General features: G+C 42.5%; 1 pseudogene; it reads left to right on the top strand.

Annotated features, from left to right (window-relative positions):
* The first annotated feature begins 524 nt into the window (after window positions 1–524).
* Window positions 525–10,960, top strand: LOC143641526 (glyceraldehyde-3-phosphate dehydrogenase-like; annotated as a pseudogene).
* The last annotated feature ends 3,107 nt before the right edge of the window (window positions 10,961–14,067 follow it).

Below are 14,067 nucleotides of genomic sequence, written 5' to 3'. Positions count from 1 at the left end.
AAGTCTTGGGAGAAAGAAGAGACTCCAAAAGCCTGCCCTCCCTACTGTTAAAAATGACTCATGAATGAATGCCCTCACCTGACAATCTGTTTTTACTACTCTTTCTATCTGAGCTTTTAGAACATTTGATGTTGTTGACTCACCTTGAACTCTGGTTTCTCTTCTTCTAAAAGCCCTGGGTTCAGTTCCCAATACTTAAATAAATAAATAAATAAATAAATAAATAAATAAATAAGGTTGTGCCAAACTGATAAAAATACAAACCTCAAAATACAAACTGCTGATGCGTGAGGCATTCCAGATCCTGGGGCCTAAACATGGACTCCTGAGGCCCTTCTGGATCCTAGAGCCTAAACATGGATGCCTGAGGAACTTCCCGATCCTGGGGCCTAAACATGGACGTGCACCTGAGGGACTTCTGGATCCCAGAGTCTCAACATGGACGTGCACCAAAGGAACTTCCGGATCCAAATGCCTAAACATGCACGTGCACCTTTGGAACTTCCGAACCCAGGGGCCTAAACATGGACGTGTCCCTGGAACTTCTGGGTCCTTGTGCCTATAAAGGGCAGGGCGTGACTCTCAGAAGGGACGGGGTCCATGACGGGGAGCCGAGTATGGGGCCTGTTGGGGGCAGACTGAGCTGTCGCACCCTGAACTTGAATGTGAGGGTGGCCTCACTTCCCGGCCTTCCACTGGGTGTCACTTCCTCCCCTTCCAGGCGGTACGGGGGAGGAAGTGAGACCAGGCACAGGGGCCAGGCCCTGAGGAGAATGACATCTCCTGGAGGTGCGGCCTCGGACACCAGATGATCCCCTTCAGAGACAGAAAATAACCCCACACTGCCCAAGACTTATTTTTAAGCTCTGGATTCTGAAATTTTCCTGCTGCCATCTTTGTGAAGCCAGTTTTTCAACAGACACAATATTCCCGGGGGTGGGGGGGGGGAGGGGGGGAACACAACATGGAGTCAATCAAACCAAGCTGAGACATCTGGTCCTCCAAGAGAAATCTGGATTGGAGGGAGAACAGCCATTCTCAACTGGCGAAATAGTAAAGTTCCCTTGTCCTTATTTTGTGTAAGCAAAATAAATACTCTGATATTAACTCATCAAATTATTTTTGATGAGTTCTTGGCTCATAGGAAAACTGATTCTGTTTTATGGAATGAAGTGTTACCTGATTTTAAAATTAAAAATGAAGCCAATTAGGATTATTAAATTACACTGTCATAATTCTGTTCTTTGATAGCAGAAATAAATAAACCTTTTTTTAAAAAAATATATATATAAACTGCTTAGGGTGAAAGTGGGAACAATACTCAAAACTTCATCAGTGACTCAAAACATAAAGTAAAATGTAGGAACCTAATCCCTAATAGTATGATCTTACATGTTATGTGGTTGAGTGAGAAATACATAAATGATACAAGAAATGGGACACTTGGAGTTTGCTGGTGGAAATGGGCATCAGAAGGGCTGTAAGAATGTAGAGTATTATGAAGTGGTAGAAGGAAGATTATTGGGAATGAGACAGAACACTGTCACACTAGGCAGAGATGGGTGTGGCTCATGGTGCACCGGGTGGCTGGTGGATGTGTGAGGTACTTACATAGCTGTGTGTGGGTTTGTGTGTTCCCAAGTTGGAATAAATTTGAATTTTCAAAATAAGGATTTATCATTGAGCTGACTATATTGATGGTGTCTTAAAAACTCTGTTTTTTCACCCATAACAGGTACTCGGTCTCTAGTTCTTATAACTTACTCCTATTTTCATGTTTCTTCTCTGTTCCTGCCATTGAAGCTCCAGTCCAGATACTCATTACCTTCCTTCTCAATGATTGTAAGAGCCACGACACATTCTTTCCACCGCACTGCCTTGTCTTACCCATCGGTTGGTCACAGGCTTAGGAACTACCAGACCCACAGTTGTGTCCCTGGGCCAAAACCAATCAGTAAGAGCTTCTGTTATATGGTTAAGCTATCGATGATCTATGGTTCCTGAGCTGTTCATTTGTAAGATGGACCTTCTTCGAACTGTATCCTTCTATTAGGCTGTTATGAGGACTGGAGGAGAGAATCTAGCACATAGGAGACATTTAGTTCCCCTTCCCTATTTCTCAATTTTAAAAATATGATTTGAAAACATTAAAAATCTGCATATTGACTCTACATTTGTAGTAGGATTAAACCACATCATTGGAGAAGGGCTTATGAGACCCTCATAGTCTGGATCTAGGATGGTTTTTAGCCTCATGTTCTTTATCCCCAGCCCATCCCCCAGAGTAACCTTATTTTTCAAACTTTCCTGTTTCCCTCACTTCTCTTGCCCAGGAAAGTAAAAAAGAAAACCCCTAGTGCTCCCTCTGAACTCCACCACAGGACGTCCTTACGCCTCTGAGGGAGCATCTCCCCTGTCGTGGACAGTGTGCCACCCACTGCTTTCACCCCATTTTCCTTTTCTAATAGAACTCAATTCTTTTATTTTTATTTATTTGTTTTTTAAGATTAGCTTTTTATTTATTTTATTTTATTTTTTAAAATACATGACAGTGGAATGCATTACAATTCTTATTGCACATATAGAGCACAATTTTTGAACTCAATTCTTTTAGACAGATACTGTGACACAACCCCATGATGCTCAGAGATGGTGACACCATTCCCAGAATCCAGGGAAGATCATGACCAGTCTGGGCCAATTAAGGTTATCTCCATCTCCATGCCAGTGATGAATTTTGGAAGACAAGTGACCCAGTTCTTGGAAATAAGATGTAAGGGACATCTTCTGGAGAATTTTGAGAATAGTTTTCTTTCTTCTAAGAAATGCAGACATAGTTCTCTTTCTTGCTTTGGATATTGTGATGTCTGCTGTGATTGCTGGCACTGCTGCAGCCAGCTTATCTCTAGCCTGACTGGATGCCAGTATATAATGGAGGAGGATCAATCCAAGAGTATTAGAGAGAATAGAATGTGGAACTTTATGTGGTACTCATGACTGGACGCTTTGATATTTGAGACAGATCGTTGAAGCCATTTTGAGTTAAGTTTTCAGTCACCTGCAGTGGAAAACTGGCAGTAGAGTTATTTATAATCCTTCCCGTGATGATGTTGGGAAGCCCAGAGGTCCTCACTATTGTCTCCCTAGCACTAGAAAGTGCGCTGCAAATTCTGCTCACTCAGAAGATATGTGTTGGATGGGTGATGGTTGGATAGATGAATCTTGGGGCATCTTGCCTATTGTACTTTCTAGAATCTGCCTTTTCCTCAAATACCCTAATTACCCTGGAATCTTAGTGTTAGACAAGAAACCAAGGAAGGTAAGACATCTAAGCAAGAAGTACAGAAAGCCATAAAATATAAAAGCAGCCAAGAATGTTATCAGGGGGTGTTTCAAGGTATCAAGAGAAATAACACAAACTATTCTCAGGGACTTAGTTGCAGGAGTGGAGGGTATTTATTGACCCCCACCCTCCTCCTTCAGCTTCAACTTCCCCTCTCAACAGAGCTTTAGAAACTCAAGGGTCTGGCTTTCTTCTCCTCCCCATTTAATAGACATCTTCTCCTGCGGTGCAAGGCACATCCCTGAGACATGATGGTGAAGGTTGGAAGTAGATGGATTTGGTTGTACTGGGCTCCTGGCCACCAGGGCTGCTTGTAACTCCAGCAAAGTAGACATGAACATCATCGATGACCCCTCCATTAACTTTAGCTGCATGGTCTCCATGTCCCTATATGATCTCAGCAGTGGCAAGTTCAGTGCCACAGTAAAGGCTGAGAATGGGAAGCTTACCATCAATGGAAAGCCCATCTCCATCTTCCAGAAGTAAGATCCTGCCAATTATCAAATGGGACCGTCCTAGTGCTGAATATGTTGTGGCCTCCACTGGTGTCTTCACTACCATGGAGAAGGCTGGGGCTCATGAGAAGGGTGGAGTCCTTCTGATATGCCCATGTTTACGAAGGTGGTGGACCATGAGAAGTATGGCGATTCCCTCAAGGTCATCAGCAAGGCCTCCTTACCACCAGCTGCTTAGCACCCCTGGCTAAGTTCAAATCATCCATGACAACTTCGGCATCCTGAAGGGACTCATGACCATAGTGCATAAACCTCCAGTGATATCAAGAAGACCATGGATGGACCCCTCTGGGAAACTGGCCCCATAGCCATAGGGCTGACCAGAACATCATCCCTGCATCTATTGACACTGCCAAGGCTGTGGGCCAGGTCATCCCTCAGCGTAATGGGAAGTTGAGTGGCATGGACTTCTGTGTGCTCATCACAGGTGTGGGAGTTGGAGATCTGACTTTGCATCTGGAAAAAGTTACCAAATATGATGCCATTAAGAAAGTAGTGAAGCCAGGTGTGGTGGTGGACGCCAGTAATCTCTCGAGTCAGGAGGCTGAGGCAGGAAGATCTCAAGTTCAGAGCAAGCCTCAGCAACTTAGGCTATCTCAAAATAAAAAAAATAATAATAAAAATAAAAAGGGTGGGGCATGTGGCTCAGTGGCTAAGCACCCCTGGGTTCAATCTCCAATACCAAAAAAAAAAAAGGTAATAAAATCAGCATTGAAGAGCCCCCTAAAGGGCAGCCTTGCCTGCACTGGTCCCTTATCACCACATGACAAATTATATACTTATCAATTCATGATTTATTGCCTTTCTCTCTTCCTCTAGCAGGGGCGTTCCATGAGAGTTAGGACTTCATCTCTTTTGATCACTGTGTGGCTCCTGCCATCCAGAACAGCACCTGGCTTAATAGTATTATTCCTTCATAAGCACGTATTCAGTTTCTGAATCCTAGAAAGATCTGTGGAAGAACTTTAAAATAGCTCTGGTATATGGCTTATTTTTAGCAACACTGCCCGGAGTGATACATTTATTTGTATTTTCTGGTAGTGTCTTTCTACATTGGTCATTCTACCCTGGGCTGTAGTTCCAGCACTTATAAGGTAAAGTTTACAGCAGCTTTTGAGAAGAGGAAACGATAGAGTTTAGAGAGCCTGTTATGTCTGCCTGTGCTTTTGCCACACTCTGAGGTAAAAGAGAGGTGATTTAATATGAAAGGTCAGAGGCACTATTTCTTTTATCTTCCTTCTGCAGAAGAAATCACTTTTAATTTAAAGAACATGCCCAGGTAATTTCCATCAGTAAATAAATGGGATTTGAAAGGGAATGTATTAACATACCTGTATTTGCTTAGCTGTATTATTAGCTCAAGCCAATAAAAAGAGAGTTTCCTTTGTTCGTTCTCATCTTACTTAAGTAAAGAATAATCATGGGGGCAGGGATAGCTTCCCGGATTCCAGGCACTTAGAACTGACTCTAGAGGATAGAAATCAGGCTTGGGGGGCATATGTGTGGTGGGGGAGGTGCTCACATCTGAGAGAAGAGGGGGAGTAGAAAGGAAAGGAAGGGGATCACTGACTCCTGATGCTGCCTTCTCTTCATCAGGACGGAGCCAGACCCACTTCCTACCCAGCAGCTGGCTGCAAGTTGCATGGGGCCGTCCATGCTCCACTTGTCTTTGCTTCTGCCACAACTTACTATTTTTTGCTTGGAAAAATTCTTTTACCTCCTCGGAGCTCTGCTTCAAATTGTAAAATGAGGCTTGTGACCCTGTATAACCTGATGGTCAAGGGTACAGACGCTAGAATTAGACTGCTGGGTTCTGATCCTCACTCCTTTGCCTTAGTTCCTCACACGGAAAATGGGGAAATGATAGTCCTTCTTAAGATGTTTCTGAGGATGAAGCAAAGGTTTACAACAGTGTCTGGCATGTAGTAAATGCTCAGTTATTGTAGCTAATCTGATTATCCTCTTAGGAAGTTAAAATGCTTTTGATGGCAAGTAACAGAAAATAGAAACCAGAAGTGGCTTAAGCAAGTGGTTTCCAAATTTTTGTAATCACATGTTCCCACAGCAAAAAGAACTTTTCTGAACATGCTAAGACATGAACTTATTTTAAAACTCTGTCTTTGAATTGTTGCATCAATATTTTATAAGCCAAAAATCATAAATGAAGTTAAAATAAAAGCAAGGACAATTTTATTTAGGTGCAGAATGAATCTACAAGTTGGGAATCTCAGGTTCACTTAGACTGAACCAATATCCTGCCCAGTGAAGTGGGCTTGGGCGCTTATCAAGCTCAGCAATCAGAAAGTAATTGAATTGGTGGGTAATAACTTTTGTATGCTTTGGAATGTCCAGGTGAAGAAGAAAAACTGGTGGCTCCAGTATTTCTCAAACCTCCCAAGGCATTGTTAAATTTCAGAAAGTTGTCCCTTCTGGCAGATGCAGTTTCTGACATATCTGTGTAGTAATCTTTTTCTAGTCAGGAAATCTCCAAGGATCCAAAAAGGATATTTTTTTTTTTTTTTGTAGTTGGACAGAATGCCTTTATTTTATTTGTTTATTTTTGTGTGGTGCTAAAGAGCAAACCCAGTGCTTCACACATGCTAGGAAAGTGTTCTGCCACTGAGCTACAGCCCCAGTCCTTTTTTTTTTTTTAAACCCTATTTGGTAGCCATTTTGACTTTTATTTTATCAAGTTACGTTACATACATTATAAAACTTTTCAAACTAGAAGTAGAGGATGAGAGAAATAATTATAAACAGAAGTTCTCACACCTTCTTCCTACCACCAAATAGATCATGTATCGCCTGTGTACAATCCATTTTGCAGACTAAAAGCTTAAGCCAGGGGTTCTCAACCAGTTGTTTCACTTCCTCAAAGGACATTGGAATGTCTGGAGACTTTGTAGATTGTCATACTGGGGAGGAGGGTGCTACTGGTATACAGTGAGTAGAAGCCAGGAATGCTACTAAAGAGCCTCCAAAGCACAGGACAGGAACTGGGGATGTGGCTCAAAGGCAAAGTGCTTGCCTAACATGCATGAGGCCCTGGATTTGATCCCCAGTCCCATTAAAAAAAGAAAAAGAGAGAGAGAACAAACAAATGAATACAGGACAGCTCCCCACAACAAAGGATTATCTAGCTCCAAATATTAGTAGCATCAAAGTGGACAGACCCTGGGTAAATAATGATGAGGTTACTATCTCACATGACTAAAAACTCTGGGATGAGGCAAGTTTGGTTAATTCAGAGGATTATTGACCTGGCGTTTTCTCCCTTTTTTCTCTATCATCCCATGCATTGATCCTGACCTTGGCCTGTCTCCTTACGCAGCAGCTTCACACATCACATCTGCCTACCACCACACTACCTAAAGGCAGTTGGGAGACTTCCTCCTGTGCAACTCCTGGTAAAAGCAAAGGAAGTCCCAAGTCTAGTCAGCCTCTAAGTTCAACCCCCACCAATCAGGGCTGGGAGTGAGACAATCAGGGTTCCCCACCTGAAAGGGGCCCTGCTTTGGGAAGCACAAGGACTTTCAGGAGACTGAGCAAGATCAAAGCTCTATGGAAAAGAAGAAAGGGGAGTGAATGGTTTCTAGGCAGCCCACAGAGGCAGCCTCAGGTTCCTTCCTATTTCTCTGAGGGAGATGTTCACTCTGAGAACAGAACATTCATCCATTTGAAGGTGACTGAGGCCCAGACTGCCAGGGTTCAAATTTTAGTTCTGCTACTGATAATGTGTTGCTTTGGGCAAATCACTCAACATCTCTGTGCCTCAGTTCCCTCATACACCAACCAGGGATAATATTAGACCCTACTTTCTGGGTTTCTGCAAAGTTTAAAAGAGTTAATGCATGTATACCTCTTAGGACAGCTCCTGGCACATAAGAAGGACTCTGCTAATGATGATGAGTTATGCTATTATGAAGGGAGTACAGGGTGGGTCCCAGGCTTCCGGATACATGGGACAGACATGGTAAGGATCCTGGAAGCCACTTGTGGGGTTCTCGCTGAGCAGATTTCTTACCAAGAATCTTTATTTTCTCCCCAACCTGCTTACAGGGTTGTCAGTAATGGGAAAAATGAGAAATGTGGAAAGGGACTTATGTAGGAGGGGCAGAGGATGACCAAGAGGTTTGACAATCGTGCATATGCCAAGCCTAGCTCTGGACTGACCATGTAGTCCAGGTGTAGGAACCACGGCAAGGTTGCCACACAATGGTTTCAGGAGTTATCGACACATGCCTGAGATGAAGGATCTTCAGACTGTAGTTAGGAAATGTGTACTTTGCAGATGCAAGAAGCAGGGTTGTGGAGAGATATGCAGACTCCCACATCAGACCCCAATACATATGCTCTATCCATCTGAAGACTTTGCCTAGAATGCCGACAATGTAAACTATGACTGTGCTCATTGGACAACTGGAAAATGGGAATGGGAAAAAAAGGAGGTGGGGGACAGCTAATGGATTTCAGAGGAAAGTGCCAGATGTCCCATGAATAAAGCAGAGATTCTTGCTGGTAAGGGCTGATGTCAGAGTTCAGAGTCCATCAGAGGTCTAAGTTCACTCCTGGAGGGCATTAGGAACTAGAGCCAAGGGAACTAAATGACCTTGGAACTAAGTGACCTTGGATGGTGTTCAAGGAAGACAGCATCTCCAGGGAAGGAGAGAAGCAAAAATACTGGTCTTTGTCACTTCTTATAGCCAGTGAGTTCAAAACAAGGACATGTTACACAAAGAAGAGCCCACAGAGGCAACTTCTAAAGCCATTTTGTCATTTACTTGAAAAATCTACTAGAGACCTTTTATACTTTCAGGGGAGCAGACAAAGGGTTAAAGGCCCACAAATGTATGAGAGGTAAAGAAAAGTCTAGAAAAAGGAGGAGAGGAGGGAAAGATGAAAACTGTATCGGAAGGCGATCACAATCCACAACTGGGACCCTTGGCACTAGTCACTGAGGTGGGATGAACTCAGTCCTCCAGTACTGGGAGGCTTAGGGCAGCCAAGTACACAAAATGGAAAAAAAATGTCAAAATAGCTATAAAGCAAAATGTCAGCTAGGTACAAAATAATGAAAAGCCTAAGTCACAGATGGTATAGAATTCAAGAATACTCTGGAGCACTTAGTGAAGAGAGTTAGCTGGAAGAAGGGAGACTGAGCCAGGCTGGGTTTAGAAAGGGGTGGGGAAATGTAGACTTAGTGAAAGAGAGATATGGAAGGCTCAAAGGCACAATTTCAAAGGAAGTTGAGTCTTGCAATTTTGTGGAAAAATGAACTTGAACATGAATCTCAACCTCTTCCCTTATAGCCGTGTGACCTGGGGATTCTCTAAACTTGAACTTCATTGCTTGCAACATGAGATTAGGAGACCCCTTTGTGGGGAAACATGATGAATAAGATAAGGTAGTTAGTGGACCCAGCATAGGATTCAGCAGCCATAGGCTCTGAACACCTGCTAGCTGGCTTCCTGTCTATCTCCAGTCTTTAATAAGAACCTGCTGCCCTGGTTTCTACCAACGTAGAGTCTTGTTCTCTTGCAACTGGTCAAGACTATTTCTTAAGCCAGAGTTAGCCCGTGGTCTCAGGCTTTCAGAACAAAGTGGCTCCTAGAGAGAACTATACATAAACAAATGGAATTGTGATAAATCTCCTTGAGAATGACAGCCACGTGCTGTTCCCCAAGACCCAGCTCTCTGCACAGCACAGAGCTGAACCTACACAAACATTTTCTGAATAACTGAAGGAAACTGTTGAAGAAAGATGGGGAGAGAACCCAAAATCACAGATGATTATACAGGGAGCACCATGAGAAACTTAGGCATAAGAACAACAACAACACAAAAAATTCAACAAGGAAGAGAAAAAGTCTAAAGGTCCAAAGAGAACTAGAAAAGTCCAGCAAATACACTTGGGGAATAAATAAGAGTGATGCTCATCATAACAACAACAATAACAAAACATATGAAGAGTAGAAAACTGGTGGTGGGGGGAGGGGTGACACACAACTTGGGAAAGGCACAAAACTCTAAAACCTAGAAAATTATGTTCCGTCTAACAGGCTGGGGACATTGGAAAGGGCATTTTCATTTATAGGAGAAAGGAAGACTCTGTCCCTTTGCAAGATATGTGATGATAGCAAAGAACAGAAAGCAGAGCCATGGGTCCTGCAGGCTTCTGCCTCTGTGCAGAGAGCTCCTCCTCCTGACAGGGGTGAACGCACAACAAGGAACGCACAGGAAAGTCGTGGGTGAAGTGAACAATGGGTGCCGAGCAGCTTGGGTGCTTTCAGGTCCCTCAGCCCAAGTTCAGTTCTGTCCAAAAAGGCAGAAAGAACTTGTTACACAGGAACTTGCTGTTCTGTTCTCAGAGCTTTGATGGGCCATAAAGAACTGGAATGTTAGGTAGGAGTGATGGCACACACCAGCTACTCAGGAGGCTGAGGCAGGAGGATAGCAAGTTCAACCAGCCTCAGCAATTTAGTGAGCTTCTCTCTCAAAATAAAAAAAATTAAAAGGACTGGGGATACATCTCAGTGTTAAAGTGCCCCCGGGTTTAACCCCTAATGCCAAAGGTTTGGGGAGGGCTTACAACTGGAAGGTTGTTCCTAAACTGAAGGAGAGCAAAGGATAGAAAGTGGAATTTGAGAAGAAATGGATGGTTTCCAGATGTGGGCTCCAGGACCCTTCCTGATGCCCTTTTAAACAATATGATCTGAGTCTATATATGGAATACAAATATAGAAAATTGGTCAAACTGGAGCTGTTCTGGGTGTCATAGATGTGGAAAGGCTGTAGCCCCTGCCTTCTGTCTCTTTCTCCCCTGGGAGGGACAGACTCTGAGGTACTGTGTTGAACCCTAATGTGAAACCACGTCTCCAGATCGGTTAGGTTGACATCTGCTGAACATGGCCTTTGATAGCTCTTGTAAAGGAAGCAGAGGACCCTGGAACAGCAAGCAAGGGCTCCTCAGGAAAGAGCAAGGCCCCACCAACCTCACTTCCTTTTCCTTATGCTATTGAAGGAAGGCTATAGCATGGTTCATATGGACTTCCGCAAGATCTTCAACACCATCTTGTTTTATAAATTCACAAAGATTCTGTGATGGTGCCATTAGGTAGACACAGAACAGTTGTTAGTTACAGGGTTAATGCAAAGGCAGGAGGGATTTCTCATGGCCTGCTAGGGGGCTCTTTTATCATCCGTTTCTATTTTGACTTTTTAACCAGTAATTCTAACAATAGTTACTTTCTGATAGGTCCTTTGTATATTCTGGGCACCATATATTCAATTATATGTGTTAGGAACCTCATATTCAGGCCTATAAAGGAGGTATTATTTTTATTATAGACTTCAAACACACACACTCACAAAAAAAAAAATAGCTCAGTGAGGACATTTTGTAATACTCTCATAACATGAAGTTATCAGGGATAACTAATGCATCAATGTCATTATCCAAAAGATCAACAGTCCAGAATAATCAACCAGATTTAAAATAATGTAAATGGCAGAAGGTCTAAAAACAAAGCAAATACAGAGGAATAAAGCAGCTACACAACTACAGAATGGGAGAGAGCTTATCAACAACACACATATAAAAAAATCTTATCAGTTTTAGTTATAGAGTGTGTTATGGTTTGGATGTGAAGTGTCCCCCAAAAGCTCATGTGTGAGACAATGCAAGAAGGTTCAGAGAAATCGGGTTGTAAGAGTCTTAACCCAATCAGTGAATTAATCCCCTGATAGTGATTAACTGAATGATAATTGAAGTGGTAGGTTGTGGCTGAAGGAGGTGGGAATTGGGACATGGCTTTGGAGTATATATTTGTATCTAATGAGTGGAGATCTCTCTCTCTCTCTCTGCTTTCTGATCATCATGTGAGCTGCTTCCCTCTGCCACACTCTTCCACCATGATGTTCTGCCTCACCTCAAGCCCTGAGGAATGGAGCCTGCTATCTATGGACTAAGACTTCTGAAACAACGAGCACCTAAATAAACCTTTCCTTCTCTACAATTGTGCTGGTTGGGTCTTTAAGTCACAGTAGTGGAAAAGCTGACTAAAACAGTGTAATGCGTAAATCGTAAAATATGGCTTCTAGAAATATGAACATGACTTTGATCCATATTAAATGACTGAGAGGGCTCAAAACAAAGGAGGGCCTAGGCCTACTGGGCCCTATTTTAGTGAGATCCTATTTGCAGTGTTCTATGCTGAGAATCGCATTTTAAGAGGGATGGAGATAAAGAGAAACTCAATCAAGATGGAGAAGTGTGGAAAGACCTGGGAATACTTAGCTGGAAATGAGAAGATGAGAGGAGTAAAGAAGCTATTTTCAAATGTACAAGGGCCATTTCTCAAGTTGCTACTTGCAACCAGAATGAGAACCATCCTGGAGGGACACTCTACCTTTCTGTGTCTTCAACATTTATGACCAATAGTGGGCCCAGGCCCTGGCTACCAAACCAGTCCCTGGAGAGGTTCAGGTAAAGACAGCAAGAAAAACTGGTTCCCAGATTAGTATGCAAAGAATAAAACCTGCCCTGTACATAACACACACACACACACACACACACACACGCACACACCAATCAACACACAAACATTAGCAGCAGCCAAGCAAGGAGATAAATATAAAGGTTTTACCAGAAATTTTGAAAAGTCTAAAGAACAAAACCCTCAACCAGGGAATAAATAATCAACCAGAGTAAAAATAAATAATAAATAAAACAATAAAAGGATGTCCCAACATGCAATGTTAGATGACAGTGGACAATGTTTACCATGTTCTAAATTTTTAATCCAGATTACTCTTCAGAATGAAGGTAATATACAGGTAGTCTCAAGGAGGCTAGAATTCAGCTGACTGTGGTCACACACATCTGTAATCCCAGTAACTAGGGAGGCTGAAACAGAAGGATCACAAGTTCAAAGCCAGCCTGAGCAACTTAGTGAGGTCCTAAACAACTTAGCAAGACCCTGTCTCAAAATAAAAAATATGAAGGGCTGGAGATGTGGCTCAGTGGTTAAGTGGCCCTGTGTTTAATCCTCAGTACTAGGGGAAAAAATGAAGAAGGAGAATTCAGGGAATATACCATAAGATCTTCTTGAAAACATTGTTGAAGTTGGAATTGCAGGCAACTGGAAGGTGAATCAAAGTAAAGGAGGAAATGGGAAAGCCAGGCTAAGAGAATCAGAAGTGACAATTGAATCCCATGGGATATATGTGGTGGAAGTGAATACAGATGTTAAACCTTAAGTTCAAGGTAATAGGATCAAAATCAGATAGTATTAGGAAGAGAGTTGGGAGAAAGTCATGAATGTTTACTAGGAAGTCAAAATATCTTGCCTGGCAATGAAACAGTTGTTATAAACACTCCAATCTATTACGTTTATTTTTTCAAATAACCTTTTCTTTTTAATTGTAGAAGACTCTTAGGAGGTAATATCTATATTTATCTGAAGCTTGGCATGTTCATCTTAACACTTCAGTTGGTTTTTTTGAGTAATAGTGTACTAAATGTAATAGTGTACTAAAAATGTCAGGCATAGCATGGCAGATACAGTAGATTGGATTGTTAAACCTCAGGATATTGCATCTTATTGCATCCTTCAGTTCTTCAGGGCCTGAATGATAAAATTGGTATCTCCAGATTCCCTCATGTTCCATAGGGATTTAGATGCCACTGGTCAAGGGCACTCATGTGAGAACTAAATTTAGCAGTTTGGTGAAAAAAAAGAGGTGACACAAGGGTGGCATTTGTATTTAGCACCAACAGTTACATTGTGGCTCTGGATCCCACAGATCTGGGGGGACTTCTTGATTTCTGGATCACAGTGAAGGCAACCCCATGGCTCCTGGAACCACCATTGAGGTGGTGGCTTCTTATGTCCAGATCACACTGAGCCAAGGTTGGGATGTATTCAATTCCTGTGGCTGTTGAAACAAATTATCAAATATGCTGTGCCTAAAATAGTAGAAATTCACTCTTTTACTGTTCTGGAGACCAAAAGTCCAAAATCATTATCAGTAGGAGACAGCTGGGCTAGCATCTCTCCAGAGGCTCAATGGGAACCCGTTCCTTGCCTCTTCTATCTTCTAATTGCTACCAGTTTTCCTTTGCTTGCAGCTACGTCATCCTAATGTCTACTTCCATCTTTAATGACCTTCTTCTTTTCCATCTGCATCAAATCTCTTAGAAGGATCCAC

The sequence above is a fragment of the Callospermophilus lateralis genome, chromosome 3 (assembly GCF_048772815.1).
Source record: "Callospermophilus lateralis isolate mCalLat2 chromosome 3, mCalLat2.hap1, whole genome shotgun sequence".
Classification (NCBI taxonomy): Eukaryota; Metazoa; Chordata; class Mammalia; order Rodentia; family Sciuridae; genus Callospermophilus; species Callospermophilus lateralis.
This window is presented reverse-complemented; position numbering and strand designations above follow the sequence as displayed.